The sequence below is a fragment of the Mirounga angustirostris genome, unplaced genomic scaffold (assembly GCF_029215605.1).
Source record: "Mirounga angustirostris isolate CCGP_5_RB_7025 unplaced genomic scaffold, mMirAng1.0.hap1 SCAF_2, whole genome shotgun sequence".
In the NCBI taxonomy this organism is placed as follows: domain Eukaryota; kingdom Metazoa; phylum Chordata; class Mammalia; order Carnivora; family Phocidae; genus Mirounga; species Mirounga angustirostris.
Genome location: NW_026991710.1, coordinates 26434478 through 26449605, shown reverse-complemented (window position 1 = coordinate 26449605; position 15128 = coordinate 26434478). Strand labels below are relative to the sequence as shown.

The window sequence follows — 15128 nt, the reverse complement described above, 5'->3', positions numbered from 1 at the left end:
TAATAGCTTGTCTATTGTTACACAGTATAAAATATTATTATGTAATATTACTTCAAAGGGGTATTTTCTGGGAAAGCTATATCCATTAAACTCAAACATCTTACAAAATTCAAGAAAATGCTATCAAACCCAATATTCAGATACACAAAAATAACTACCAAGAAAGATCAAGAATGATACTTTCCCAATTATTTTATTCCCTCACTTTTGCTTTATGCTTGAATTTCTATCACCTGTGCTCTGAGGTAGCTGGAGTTTAGATAAGGCTGTATTAGCCACAGGCAAACAATCAATTAAGAACACTCAGCCCCAATGCAGGATCTAGTTACAGTGTAGCTGTGAAGTGCTGCCTTGTCTTTGCCCCCTGCTCAAAATAAAGCTGTTACCTTTCTAGCCCTGTCCGCCATGGTGCTTAGCAGCCAGGGATGCATGGTCTCAGACGTGTTTACCAAGTAAAACACTGACTTGAGGGGCGCCTGGGTGACTCAGTCATTAGGCGTCTGCCTTCGGCTCAGGTCATGATCCCAGGGTCCTGGGATCGAGCCCTACATCAGGCTCCCTGCTCAGCGGGGAGTCTACTTCTCCCTCTCCCACTCCCCCTGCTTGTGTTCCCTCTCTCGCTGTGTCTCTGTCAAATAAATAAATAAAATCTTAAAAAAAAAAAAAAAAAAAAGAACACTCAGCCCCTATACTTAACTTCTTTTGTTTAGGTAGTAATAATTTTGTATTTTAATTGAGACTAGTGGGTATCTGGTAAATTGGGCTTTTTAAAATAGGGGAAATCTAGCATACACACATAAAGTATAAATATGTAAATTAACAAAATCTGAGTTTAACAGTGCCCCCACTCCAAAACAGTGTCAGATCATTTTATCAAATTTGAGATTTTTTTTTTAATATTACATTTTATTAAGATTATTTCTTAGGGATAGGATTGGAAATTTAGAATGGTGAGATTTCCATATTATTGGACCAATAAACTAAATGATTACAAATATCGAACCAACTAGAATTCATTACTTACTATAGCTCTTTGTGTGTGTGTGTGTCAAGCAGTATCTTTTGCTTGGTAATTTAAATATTTTACTAGATGGTAGCTTATACACAGAAAATTATTGTTTATTTAGTCTTATTTTGTTAAACATATATGGAGGGGTAGATAATTGAAATTATCAGTGATACAGACAACATAGTAATTGGACTTTACTAAGTTTGAAGGTGTGAAGTTGGAAGGAAGTCTAAAATTTGTCTCATCAGCAGTTGCAATCATAACTTTGCACTTTAGCATCAAGTATGTAATGAATATCTCTATGTACTAAAATTCAATATATCTACACCATGTAAGGAAAACTATTACATTATAAATTGCACTGGAAATATAATTTTGGGAGATATTTTAAACGAACTAGAAACAGCAACTGAGGTAAAATAATATCTTTTAATTGTAAAAATAAAAAAAAAAAGAAACTATTGCCAGTATCAGAAAAAAAATATTTTCTGTAATTTTTCACTGGTGACTCAGAACAGGACCCACTGAGTCCCACGGAGTCTGTATACAGGGGTAGCATAAAGCAGTCTAGAAACTCCAAATTTCCATTCAAAGTGATTTGAAATGCTATTTCATAGTAACATGTAATAATACATTTGACAAAATTCTGCTCAATCTGTTTCAATAGATGTTGTAAAAGAGCCATTCTAGTTTTATAGCCACCAAAATATGTGGAGGGAAAAACAGTTCAAATAATTTTATGATCATGGCCTAAGAAAAAGAAAAAAATATATATATAACAGAGACAGTATTGATTTGGCACTATGTTACTCTCAAATATTCATCGAACTTAACAAAATTTGCCAGCGTTGCGGTTAGTACAAAGCAATAGATATTCTAAACATAGCAGTCCCATCTGGCTGGGAATTATATTTTTGTTGAGCATCTATGTGTTTGTATTTTATTACATCTCAAGCTAAACTATGTGATATTATCTTGGAAACTTCACTTTTATGTATTTTTAAATGTTTTGAAATACCTCTACCTCTCTTTAGAACAGAGGACTTTTCTAAGAATATCATCAAAAACTTCTGTATGCCAAACAGCATCTTTCAAGAAAGAGTCTTATATGGTACTGTGATATTTAAAACAAAAGAAAAAGAAAAAGAAAATTTTAGAAGACAAGGTCAATGTTGGAAAATGCTTGTGCATAACAAGAAACATTGTTCTAAAAGTCAAGTCACTCAGTCTGTGCTAATAAGAAAAACCCTTCTGATGAACAATTTAATTGGGTTTAACAAGGCTGTTTATAGCTAATCCTAAATGCAGTAATAGGAAACTGAAGGCCTATACTCAATGTTAGTTTTGCTCCCTTTAGATATTGCCTGTAATTACAGTTTGGTCTTTAATTATTCTGCTTCTCATTTTCAATTTATGATTAAGACCAACAGCATGCCCTGGAGATAGTAAGTGCTGACGTGGACAGGAATAAAATGGAGGACAGCAATTCCTTTAGCCTATTGGCCCAGGTGGCCAAGATGGATTCTTTTTGTTGTGGTTGTTGTTTTGTTTTTAAACCAGTTGTTCCAGAATAAAAATGAAGAGTATATTATTGAAGGAAACCAGTATATATCTTTCCGAATACAGGCCAAGGCAATATTTTATAACTTTTTAAATATATTTTATTGTGAGGTTAGCAGTGAATAAAGCCACAGGTCCTGGGCCTACAAGGTAGTTTAATTCCAACACTATAAAGTACCAGCTTCAGAACTGTGGAAAATGTTCTGGAACTATCCATGTTTAAGGCACTGCACACTGAAGAATGATAGAGCACCAAGCACAAGAGTTGTTTGGTTGATTAACTCAACATGTGCAAATCATTTTGAATACTACCTGCCATATTGTAAGCCATCAAGTTTATGTAAGATATTACTGTTGTTATTGATTTAAATACTTTCAGTGATAATGAGAAGATCTTGCTAATTCAAATTGAAGATGTTTTCAGTTGACTTTAACACCTTCCTCCAAATAGGTAGAGCACAAAATTATACAACCCATTACTTTAAGAACAAAACTGAGATGTTTATGAAGAAAATAAAATCATGCTTATAACATTTAACTATTGTACCATGTTCACTCGAATAACCACTTGAAATTCATGGTATGCTTTATAAACTGCCTTCATGCCCTAAACTAGAAACATCTTTCTGAACCCTGCTTCAAAGAAACATCAGTTAATTGTGACAAAAGAGAAATGGAAAAACCCCAACAAAAGTATTAAAATGTAATTAGACTCTAAGAGTAGCACATATTCTTGACTCTTTAATGATATGAATAATGAAATAGGTTTAGGAGATTAATAGGACAGTATAAAGAAATGAGGATAAAGCCAGAATCCAGTGAGCAGATGATGTTATTTTAATGTCAATCAGGGCAAACAGAACTAACCAGGGCATTGCATGGGGACATTTATTGAGTCATTTGTTTTATCGTGTGGTCTTAGCGATAAAATGTTGGGCATTAGTTACTCCAGGTAACAGACTCATGTCATCCCATTTGATGTCCTAAATCATGTCCCTCATGGAATTCACAAGATTTCTCTGGTCCCCTTTCAGTGTTTGGATCAGTTTGATGTATAAGTTATAGATCCTTCTAAGCCCTGATTTAAAGATCTAGTCATTCTGTCTTTCCTGATGTCCTAATATCCAGCTGGTGGCAACCTTTCCTTATCTAAATTCTTGTAACATTATATCCATGAATCTCTCAATGCCTTTTATTATCATCCTCTAGAGAATGATGTATCACTATTTGAAACCAGAAAGCCACTGGTCCCCATAACATTTGAGAAGAATGAGGCATGATGAACTAAGTTAACTCACATTACATTAGCATGTCATCCCACCCCTAACACTGTTGAGCCTCAACTTACTCCCGGAAAACCCTCAAAGTATCTTGGATCCCTCAGTCCTGAGTCACTGTGGTACCAAAGAAGCACTACTAACTATGGAAAACAGGTGGTATTCTTCTTTTTATCACATGTTTTTAACACTACAGAAAGCACAGTCTTAATACAGTCATGTATTTCCCTAGTGTATTACAAAATGTAGTAAAAATTGTTGCTTCAGTGTTTACTGGTAGTCAGTCTGCCCTCATAGCCTCAAAAACCACAGTAATTGCTAATACATATTAAAAACTTGGTATCCTATCATGTGACAAACACAGTTCTATGTCCTTTTCATGGATTATCTGGTTACTCCAACTCCACACCCTTGAGGTAAGAACTATTATTTTCATTTCCCGCCCTCTTTTAGAGATGGAGAAACTGAGCCTCAGAAAGGTGAAGCAATTTACCTCAGGTCATATCCTTCCAAAGCAGCAGTGACAGAATTTGAACCCAGGCAGTGTGACTCGTGAGCCTGCAGTCTTTACTACTGCAAGGAAGGGAGAAAGGAAGGAAGGAAGGAAAGAAGGAAGAAAAGAGGGAAGGGAGGGAGGAAGAAAGGGAGGGAAGAAGGAAGGAAGGCAGGTGAGTAGGAGGGAAGGAGGAACTGATCTGGGAGCAGATTGAGTATCATCCTCCATACTCAGAATCTTTTCTCTCTCTGCTATCTAAGCTTATGTTACTAGGTCTCTTCATGGTCAGTTTTTATTCCATTGGATATCATCTGAAGTACTCAGAAACTGCAAATAAAGATATCGCTAATGATAGTCCATCTTTTGTCCACACCTCCAAAAATTTATGGCTCCTTTGGTCTCCAACAAGCACCCGTCTAAATTAGAGGTTGGCCAAGAATTTTATAAATGATGAAATCAGAAATATTTTAAGATTTGCAGGCCATACAGTGTCTGTGGAAATTACTCAACTCTACAGTTGTAGTACAGATAGTATGTAAAAGCAAGGCTTGACCTAGCATGAAGATGAATGAAGTGTGAGATACCTGGGACACAATTTAAGGAGATACTCATTTCCATGGTTATTTGAATACAAGACCCTGCAAGTGAGTATTTAAGTTTTGTGCCTTGGGGGCCTTACTTGCCTCATCCTAATCCCTTTCCTAAATACAGGAATGAGTGTAGTTGTATTTCAATAGAACTAGTCACAAAAAGGAAGTACCCAAGATTAGAGGCTTCTTTCTCTCTTGGAGACTATTGGAGAAGGAGGGGGAGACAATTTAGAATTGGGGCTTCAGGAAAAAAAAAATAATAGAAAGAAGAGAGAATGTGGATTTCAAAAAGGAGTGGATTAGGGGAAATCATGGCAACAATTTTGGGTAAAATAAACAAGCACAGAGTTAAGAATTATAATCAGGACTCCAGGCAGACAGAGTTGAGATGCTTTCCACAATATTTTTTTTTTTTTTTGCATACTTAAACTGTGGGTTCAAACCTAAACCTACATTTGGTCTACCCCAGGACTGACACACTGCCACGTATGTTTGTCTCTTACAAAGAACTTTGTGAACTACTTTCTCCCATGCAATGAGAACACAAGATGAATAAAAGGTTCTGGTGTCCATCATTAGTAGCTATAGGAGATAGTGTTATACAAAGACAGTGAAGGTAGAAAATAGTTTCTCAGTTGTCACCACATAAGGGGACAGAAAATAAGATGAAAGAAATGGTAGATAATGTAAAGCATTGGACATTAATTATATATATTAGTTGTATGTTATCAACTACATGGAATTTCCAGAACTAATTAGGGGTATGGATCATCAGATGACTTATTTCCTATCAGTATCTGAGATCAAGAACTAGGAACCATAGGTTTCATATGATGATCAAAATATTCTTGTAAAACCATTTATGCATGTTTATGGTAAGTGTCAAATATTTTTAAACCTCTGAAACAAATAATACATTATATGTTTAAAAAAAGAAGAAGAAGAAGAAGATAGTAGGAAGGGAAAAATGACGGGGGGAAATTGGAGGGGGAGACGAACCATGAGAGACTATAGACTCTGAGAAACAAACTGAGGGTTCTAGAGGGGCGGGTGTGGGGGGATGAGTTAGCCTGGTGATGGGTATTAAAGAGGGCATGCACTGAATGGAGCACTGGGATTATACACAAACAATGAATCATGGAACACTACATCAAAAACTGGTGATATAAGGTATGGTGACTAACATAACATAATAAAAAATAAATAAATAAATAAATAAATAAATAAATAAATAAATAAATAAATAAACTGTATGAAATAAAAGAAAAATACCTCCTCTGAAGCCTCATATAGTACAATGTAAAAAATGACAAATTGAAATAAATTAAATTTTATTTTCAATACACTTCACTTATCCTCTATTCTCCATCCCAAAGTGGCATCAGTGCATACTTAAGACCAATGCATTCTTTTAGTCACTTGGCTGGTAAGGACATAAAAAAAAAAAAAAAATACTCAAAAATATGAAAGCTAGGAGAAATTTTGGAGTCTGACATCGTGAGTTCTGCATTACCTATAGTAGCTCAAGATGAACATTATAACTAGGTAAAAGTTTCCGAAAACAAGGGTCCTCAGTAAATCTTTACAGTTTGAATAAGCATAAAAATTAAATCTCATTTGCTATAGTTAACAAATACATTGTTAAAGTTATGCCACTGGGAACTACTTTATATTCTAAACAGTACAGCAAAATCTGAGGGAAAATAATCAGAAGAAAATGTCCATACTATAACTGGGATGTACCTTATTATACTAATCGGCTCTAATAAGGAAATATAATTCTTCTCTTCAGTACATCTGCTCAATGATTTTCATAGCCATGCTAAAATTAGATATTAGAATCACTAGATTCTAGATTCTAGAGAGTAAGAAAAGTTTGCCAGTGTGATTTGGCAATTAAAAAATAGTTTAATATATTTGAAATTAAATACACAAGGCATGAAAATAGTCTTATGCATTGTGTGTGTTTTAATTCTCCCCCCTAAAACTGACTTAGAATCTAGATTACCTTGGGGTCTCTCATCTAGAACTTTAATTAGACCCAGTAGGAAACATTTTTTTTTTAAAGATTTTATTTATTTATTTGAGAGAGAGAGAATGAGAGAGAGCACATGAGAGGGGGGAGGGTCAGAGGGAGAAGCAGACTCCCCGCCGAGCAGGGAGCCCGATGCGGGACTCGATCCAGGGACTCCAGGATCATGACCTGAGCCGAAGGCAGTCGCTTAACCGACTGAGCCACCCAGGCGCCCAGGAAACATTTTTTTTAAGATTTTTAAAATTTATTTATTTATAAGAAAGAGGTAGCAGGGGTAGGGGCGGTGAGGGAGGGTTTGTGGGGTTGTGGGAGTGGTAAGAGCAGAGCAGAGGGAGAGGAACAAGCAGACTCCTTGTTGAGTGAGGAGCCTGAGGCGGGGCTCAGTCTCGAAACCCTGAGATCCTGACCTGAGCGGAAATCAAGAGTCAGATGCTCAACCGACTAAGCCACCCAGGCACCCCTGACCCAGAAGGTAACTTTAACTGAACCATGTGAGCAATCTGACCAATGCCCATTAGCTGAGCCTCATGACAGATAATATGCTGAATTTGGAGAATATCTCTGATTTCATTGTGTCAGAAATAGGAAAAATGGTAATCAAAAAATCATCTCACAAAAATAAAAATGCAGAGATAAGATGGATTTTGATGTCTCCTAAAAATGTATTTTCATATTCTTTCTCCTTCATAGCTTTTTCACCCTCGGAAAACACATCCCTTCTTTTTCAAATTACATTTTGCATTGTCTGCCATTTCAGCAGTTGATTAAGTTTCATGTCACTCCTTGGCTGGCAGAGAGAGGGTCAAAAACTGGTTCATCACATGCCCAGCACACACTGTGCTTTCTTCTTTTTTTATTTACAATGGTTTGTATATTATGAGGAGACTCGGGTGACCCTACACAGAATAAGATGACCGTTTTTCTTATTAAATCAAAGAGAAAGTCTTGGTTGCATAGCTAAGGGATTTTGGAAAGTTTATTACAAATTTGTATTCCTGTTCTTTCTAATAGGCTTAAAATAACCAGTCTCTTTCATAGTTCTCCTTTTTGCCCTTACTTCTCTACTCACTTAGCTGGTATAAATGTATAGTGTTGGCAAACTTAAATTGGGTCATATCCCATAGGAACTCAAGTTCAGAACCTTTTTTTTTTCTTTTATATCATCTATGTTTTATGATGGGCATAAGAGAATTGATAAATGTGCCCCATCCTGGGATGGGAGGTTAGCACAATACAATCTCTTTCTCTTTTTTTTTTTTTTCTTTTATCATCTTATGTATTAGAATTACAGCAAAAAGTAGAATACATACCATATTTACTTGAAAAATCTGACCGTTTTTAAAATCTGGTAATATAGTTAAGAGTTATAAGGCTTTTCAAGTGCAAAATAAAAACAAATTCTAGCAATGGTCTTATTAAATAGCGTTGCCCCAAGGCATCGACTCTTTAACTGTTTTGAACTGTCATTTCCATGACAAAGTCAGTTGACTGACTACACAACATGAGTTGTAGAAACCCAGCTCTGAGGTCTGTAAGTCCATCTAAACAGGCATCCCATATCCAGAAGGGATTTTGCAGGCTGATGAAAAGGAAAGAAGTAGATTAATTACAGATCTATAATTAACTCTATATCCATCATTATCTTAGATCTCAGCAGGCTTGTCCCATTCCAGTTTGTTTTACTTTGAAAAAAAATCAGAATTTCTTTTTTTTTTTCTTTCAGAAATCCTTTAGGATTCAAAGAGTCAAAATATTTGTGGGATTAAAAATTCAGTGAGTCAACAATATTTTGGGGAGATCAAATATGCAAGAGAATCTGTATACAAATAAATAGGGGCAAGAACCTTGAAGAAGAGATTCTTACAACTGCTTAAGTAATTGACTATTATCTGAGCACAGAAATTAAAGGATTTTAGCTTTTGTTCTATGGAAAATTTAATTCCAAGTCTACCTGAGGTTGATTTATTCATTCAGTATATATTTATTGAACACCTATTTGCTAAGAACAAGGGATTTAAATAGGAACAAAAGCAGTTTATTGTTTCTGTTTCAGGAAGCTTATGCCATTCAGTAAATAAAATATTAATCAAATGAGCAAAATAACAACTATGATGAGTTCGATAAAAGAAAGTTACCTGTGACATGAGACTCCAAAAGTTTCACCTAATTGATAAATAAGGCAATTTGGTAGAGAAAGTGGCATTTGAGTTGAAATATAAAGCACAAATAAAAATTCAAAGGATGCATTAGGTATAGAGGAAAAGAGCACTCACCAAGCAGAGGGGACAGAATGTAATAAGAGAGGACAAGGCACATCCAAGAAGGCTAGCATCACTGTTAAACAAGGAGTGAAGGTACCGCAAGACAAGGATTGAGAAGTAAGTAGCACATGCTTTGGGCAATGTTTACATCTTCTTCTTCACACCAAAAGCAATAAAAAAACACTGAGGGTTGTAAATATGGATGAGTCTAATAGAGCAGGAGATGGGGATTGAGACGAATAACGTTGTATTTGGAATGATTACTTTGGCTATACAAATAACAATTTAATTTTGTGGAGGAGGGTGTTAGGAGATTAATTCTATAGCCAAGACAAAAAGTAAATTTTTATTGTGCAAGATGGGGGCAGATGAGATCAGGGAATTAGTTCTGAAAACTTATTTGGGATATAAAATGGACAGAATTTGATGACAGATTATAAGTAGCTGTGACAGAAAAACATGGTTTCTAAGTTTCTGATTTGTGAAAGTGGTTGTACCTCCATGTTAGTCAATTAATATTAAAGATTCTGGGGAAAAAAACTGTGCTAGAATGTTGGGCTGTGGCAAGAGGCAGAGAAAGGACAATAGGAAAACAAAAGGGTTCCTAGGAAAATGTGATGTTAATAAAGTGATACTGGGCGCCTGGATGGCTCAGTTGGTTAAGCGACTGCCTTCAGCTCAGGTCATGATCCCAGGGTCCCGGGATCGAATCCCACATCAGGCTCCCTGCTCAGCAGGGAGTCTGCTTCTCCCTCTGACCCTCCTCCTTCTCATGCTCTCTGTCTCTCATTCTCTCTCTCACAAATAAATAAAATCTTAAAAAAAAAAAATTAAAGTGATACTGTGTAGCACTCCCTAAACTTCTTTAACATATATCTGATATGAAACATGTTATTATCTGTATTTTTAATAAAAAATAAATAATGGTGTGGTGCCTGGGTAGCTCAGCCAGTTAAGCATCTGTCTTCAACTTAGGCCATGATCCCAGGGTCCTGGGATTGAGATCCGCATCAGGCTCCCTGATCAGCGGGGAGTCGGCTTCTCTCTCTCCCTTCCCCAACTGGTGCATGCTTGCTCTCTCTCTCTCAAATAAATAAATAAAATCTTAGGATGGAAGGGAGTAAGGGAGGGAGTAAGGGAGAGAGGGAGGGAGGGAGGGAGGAAGAAGAAGAAGAAGAAGAAGAAGAAGAAGAAGAAGAAGAAGAAGAGGAGGAGGAGGAGGAGGAGGAGGAGGAGGAGGAGGAGGAGGAAGCAGCAGCAATTACACAAGCTTAGAATCTAGAAATGGTAGTCCTAAATTTAAAATGTTAATAATATGTAGCTGCATCTGGATTTTGACGGTAAGATGCTAAAAGACTGTGGATGAAATAGCCAACTCCCACCAATGCTACCTTGTATATTTATATAAAGGGATCTCAGCTCCAGACATTTAACATATATGTCTTTCAAGAGTGGAAATGTGGAAATCTGACAATGATTTTAGCAGACCATTTCGAGTAAACCATTGGAATGTCTCAGAACCTTTGAGCCCTTAAAGTAATTTAACAGTCCTCTTTTTTTTTTTTTTTTCCTGGTTGCTTCCTAAGCCTGGGCATCATCAGCTGTCATCTAGAATACTGAAATTATTTTCTAGCCAGTCTCCACTATCTACTTACGCTTCTCACAAACACTTTCTCTTCTAACCTACAAGTTATTTTTTTGAAAGCACAAATCTCTCCCTTACTTAAAACTCTTCAAGGCCTCTCATTGCTCTTAAGATAATGATCCAAATCCTTTTCTGGACAATTTTGCTATGGTCCTGATGTAATTATTAATAGTTACTCCTTTCACTCTCAGAAATGCATCACATATTCCTTTCTTTTTCAGAATGTTTGGATATGTTTTATCTTCTATATTGTGTCTTCTGATACCTGCTTCTGATGGCTCATATCTGTGAAATTTGAAACTACTTAGCTTTTAAATATTAAATCAATAATGATATTTTAAATAAAGCAAAATACAGCAACTTCTTTGACTTGCCATATATTCCCTATATAAGATAACCCCATATAAGATGAAATCTGGCCCTGGACTAAATCAGATACCTCTGACATGAGTTCCCATAGTTCTCAGTGTGAAACTTATGTTTAAATACTAAATCACATAAATTGCCTTTTAATGAGTTTTTCTCTGGCAGAATATAAACTCCATGAGATCAGAACTAGGTCTGTCTTATTTAATATTTATCTTCTTTAATAGAATGCGAACTCCTTGAGGATAGGGATTATAATCTTTCTTTTTCATTACAGTTTCTCCGACAGTCTGATAATTCTGACAGGTGGAAGGCTCTCAGTGAATATTTGCTGAAAGAAAGAATGAAGATAGATTCAAGGAGAGAATGAGACACTCAGTGTCTAAAATTGGAAAATGTGAGTTTTATTCTGAGTGAGGAAAATTGGTGATCCTATTTTTCCATCTGGGAAAACAAAATGTGGAATGATTTACCAGGGAGCTCTCTAACTATGACACACTGGTGTAAAATAGGCAAGTTTTGCTGATGCAATTTGCAAGAGAAAGCTCAATAGAGCCAGAGTTGAGGTTCAACAAAATGGCGCCGAGGAACTTTTCAGGTAAATAGAAGTTGAAGAATGAGATACCCATCAGATAAGGGAAACTAATTCTACCAACAGACATCATTGTCTGCAAAAAATTGATAAAAGGCATTATTGAATGGAGGTGAAGTTCCCTCTAACTTGTGGTGCTTTGGAGAGCAATCAAAATCAAGGAGACACATGTTCTTACTAAAAAAATTATGCCTACCCTGTTTCTCTAATCTTAGCCAAAGTTGATATTTCGTTTGTCTTCAGTTGGCATACACTGATAACTTACTTTCTGCAAATGTGTTTGTGTATGTTTGAATCAATAAAGTAATTTTCCACCTAGTAATGGGTGAAATTGAAGAAGTAACATCTCTCCATGTGGGCTTGAAGACAAGATATAACACATATGGATGTAGTATGATATCTCTTTGAAATGAGCTGTTAAATACTTAAAAGTGTTTACATTTCAGAAATAGATAACCTTAATATAAAGCAGTTTTGCTTATATGTAACAAACCATTATGATCAGCTCTTCAAAGTAAACATTATTGTATCTAACACTTTTGATACACATTTTCAGTTGCTTTAAAAAAAATGTACTCTCAACATTTCAGGTCTACAGTTCACTTCAGTCACCTAGAAGTATAAACCAACTCATAAGGTAACCAAATTAAGTATTTGTGGTTAGAAGAAACAAGCACATATACACACACACATACACACACATGCACATACACAATGAGGTAAATAAAAGTCTTTTGTAGTTTCTTTAAATTACAGTATTTTTAAAAATATGTAATTCTGAAAGATATAAAATATGATTTTATTTGAAATGTAGAGATTCCTTACTGCTTTGACAAAATTTGTATTTCTATAAAGATACATGATTTTTGAAAGATATGAATATGTTTTAACCTACCAGGGATAAAATGGACAGTGAAAAATAAAATAGAAAGAACCAAAAAGCATTGTAATTCTTATATTTGATAAAACTCAGACTTTTTGGGAAAATTTTTAAATCAGAATTTTTTTTTTTAAGATTTTATTTATTTATTTGACAGAGAGAGACACAGCGAGAGAGGGAACACAAGTAGGGGGAGTGGGAGAGGGAGAAGCAGGCTTCCCGCTGAACAGGGAGCCTGATGCGGGGCTCGATCCCAGGACCCTGGGATCATGACCTGAACCGAAGGCAGACGCTTAACCGACTGAGCCACCCAGGCGCCCCAAATCAGAAATGTTTATATTCACCAATATTTAGCTTTTAGCCAGTTCTGCCTTCTCTAAATACTTGAGAAACTTACCCACTTTGGTAGCTTCAAATTTACTTCTTTATGTACATTATATATTAAATATAGATATTTAGGGCATTAAAATATATATCTCTTCCCTGATCATTATTTCCAAGTGCCAGCAGATGATTCTCACTGGGATTCTTTGCTGCCATCTCAGGGGCAGCATATCTTATTCATCATCTTCCCCTCATTTAGCCTTTTCTATTTCTATTAATGTAATAGTCACTGAGGTCAAAATATTACTTGTTATAACTTCTCTTTTTCACTAACTTTACTCCCATGGCTGATAAATGTGTTACATTAGATGTCCTCTGTATTAAACACCCTTTGAAGCAGGGCAAATTACAAATAAGTAAAAAAGCAATTAAATTTACCAATAAGTAAAAGCAAAATTCATTGTTATATCTTAATAACAGGAATAGAACCCTTTTAATAAGGGCTTTCTTGATTAATCCTTCATAGGAGCTCAAATCCATCACTTTCATCCATGTCACACTTGCTTCAGTCTAATTTAGATCATACCCCAACTACTCAAGTAAAATCCTCCTCTCCTTTCTAAACCACATTCTTCACCACTAGGGGTATGTTCATCTTACCAAAAACAACAACAAACAGAAAACAAAACAAAACAAAAAGAACAAAGCAATCAAACAAAAGAAACAAGAAAGAAAACAGAGCAACTTAAAACAACAACAAAAAAACCAAAAAGTTTATTTTGGCCTCTATAAAGTGGTCAGCCAGTTAGCATCTTGCTGACTCTAACCCCCAGTTCTACTTTTGGTTAAACCTTATAGTGCAGTCACACTGGAGTTCTATAGCTGACTGTGCTCTTAGGTCTTCATACCTACTGTTCACACTGCCAGGAGCAGAGTCTTCTACATCTCTCAACCATCACAACATGCTAAGTAATACTCGTTCTTCAATTCACAAGTTAGCGATGGATTTTTCTTCACATCCTCCTAGAAATGTACTGATTCATTCGGTACCGAACCATATATCAGAACACTTAGTTTGTAATTTTTTTGCTCTTATTCATTACAGGTAAAATAATTGAAGGTACTGATTAATGTTTTTATCTCACTATTGCATTACATATACATGCTAAATTCATGCTTCAAACTATATTCAGTGACAGAGATTTTCCAGCTTGGTGTCCTACCAACTAATTTTCTGCTGCAGCTTTTTACATGAGTCAAACTCTTCTGTCTGACCTTAATGCAATATATGGACTACAGAAAAAGATTTACTGTTATCATTTATTGTTACTTCTTTAGACCTCAGAAATCATATCAATATTGGGACTCAAAATCATATTATCTTTTGCTGGAATTGTGTTGTTTATCACAATAATATGATGATCTGTAATGTTATTCAGATAGTAGTTTCAATATTGAATTTTACGTATGTTATATTACAGGTGGATGTGCGGAATGTCTTCATGTAAACTGCAACCACTTTGACGCAAAACAATGGGACATATTAAATAGGTATTTAATACCCTATTAAATAGGTATACTTTTGTATATATTTTTGTATTTAATACCTATTGCATAGGTATACTTTTGTGATATCTTTTTGGTATCTCAATCAAACCTGCATAAGTACATTTTATTTAGTATATAATCAATATAGATTTCTTAATTTTCAACATTTTAAATTTAATTTTTAAAGGTAATGTTAATTAGTTAATTCTCAAAGAAATGAGACCAGACTTAAAAAAGAAAAAGAGAAGGAGGAGGAAGAGGAGCAGAGGAGGAGGAAGAAGACAATGAGAATAAAAAGGAGGAAAGGAAAACTGAGAGAAGATGAGAGAAAAGAAAATCTAACATTTGGATGGCATAGTGAAATCAGAGCCTCTAGAATGAGTGTGATATCACTGCTTCTTCCAAATCAGACCAGTTTTGTCTTGTTATATGGGAATCTATTATTCACAATCAGGTAAAGAAAAAATGAGTTTTTGATCATTAGTTTTTGGATTACACTGAATTGAATCCAATTTTAATAAAGGAGTATGGCAAGGACCATACAA

At 35.3% G+C, this 15128-nt stretch overlaps 1 non-coding gene across 1 annotated transcript; it reads left to right on the top strand.

Annotated features, from left to right (window-relative positions):
• Positions 1-312: 312 nt before the first annotated feature.
• LOC123849165 (small nucleolar RNA SNORA63) lies at positions 313-443 on the top strand. Its single transcript, XR_006791991.1, has one exon. It is a non-coding gene; the product is annotated as a small nucleolar RNA SNORA63 (small nucleolar RNA).
• The last annotated feature ends 14685 nt before the right edge of the window (positions 444-15128 follow it).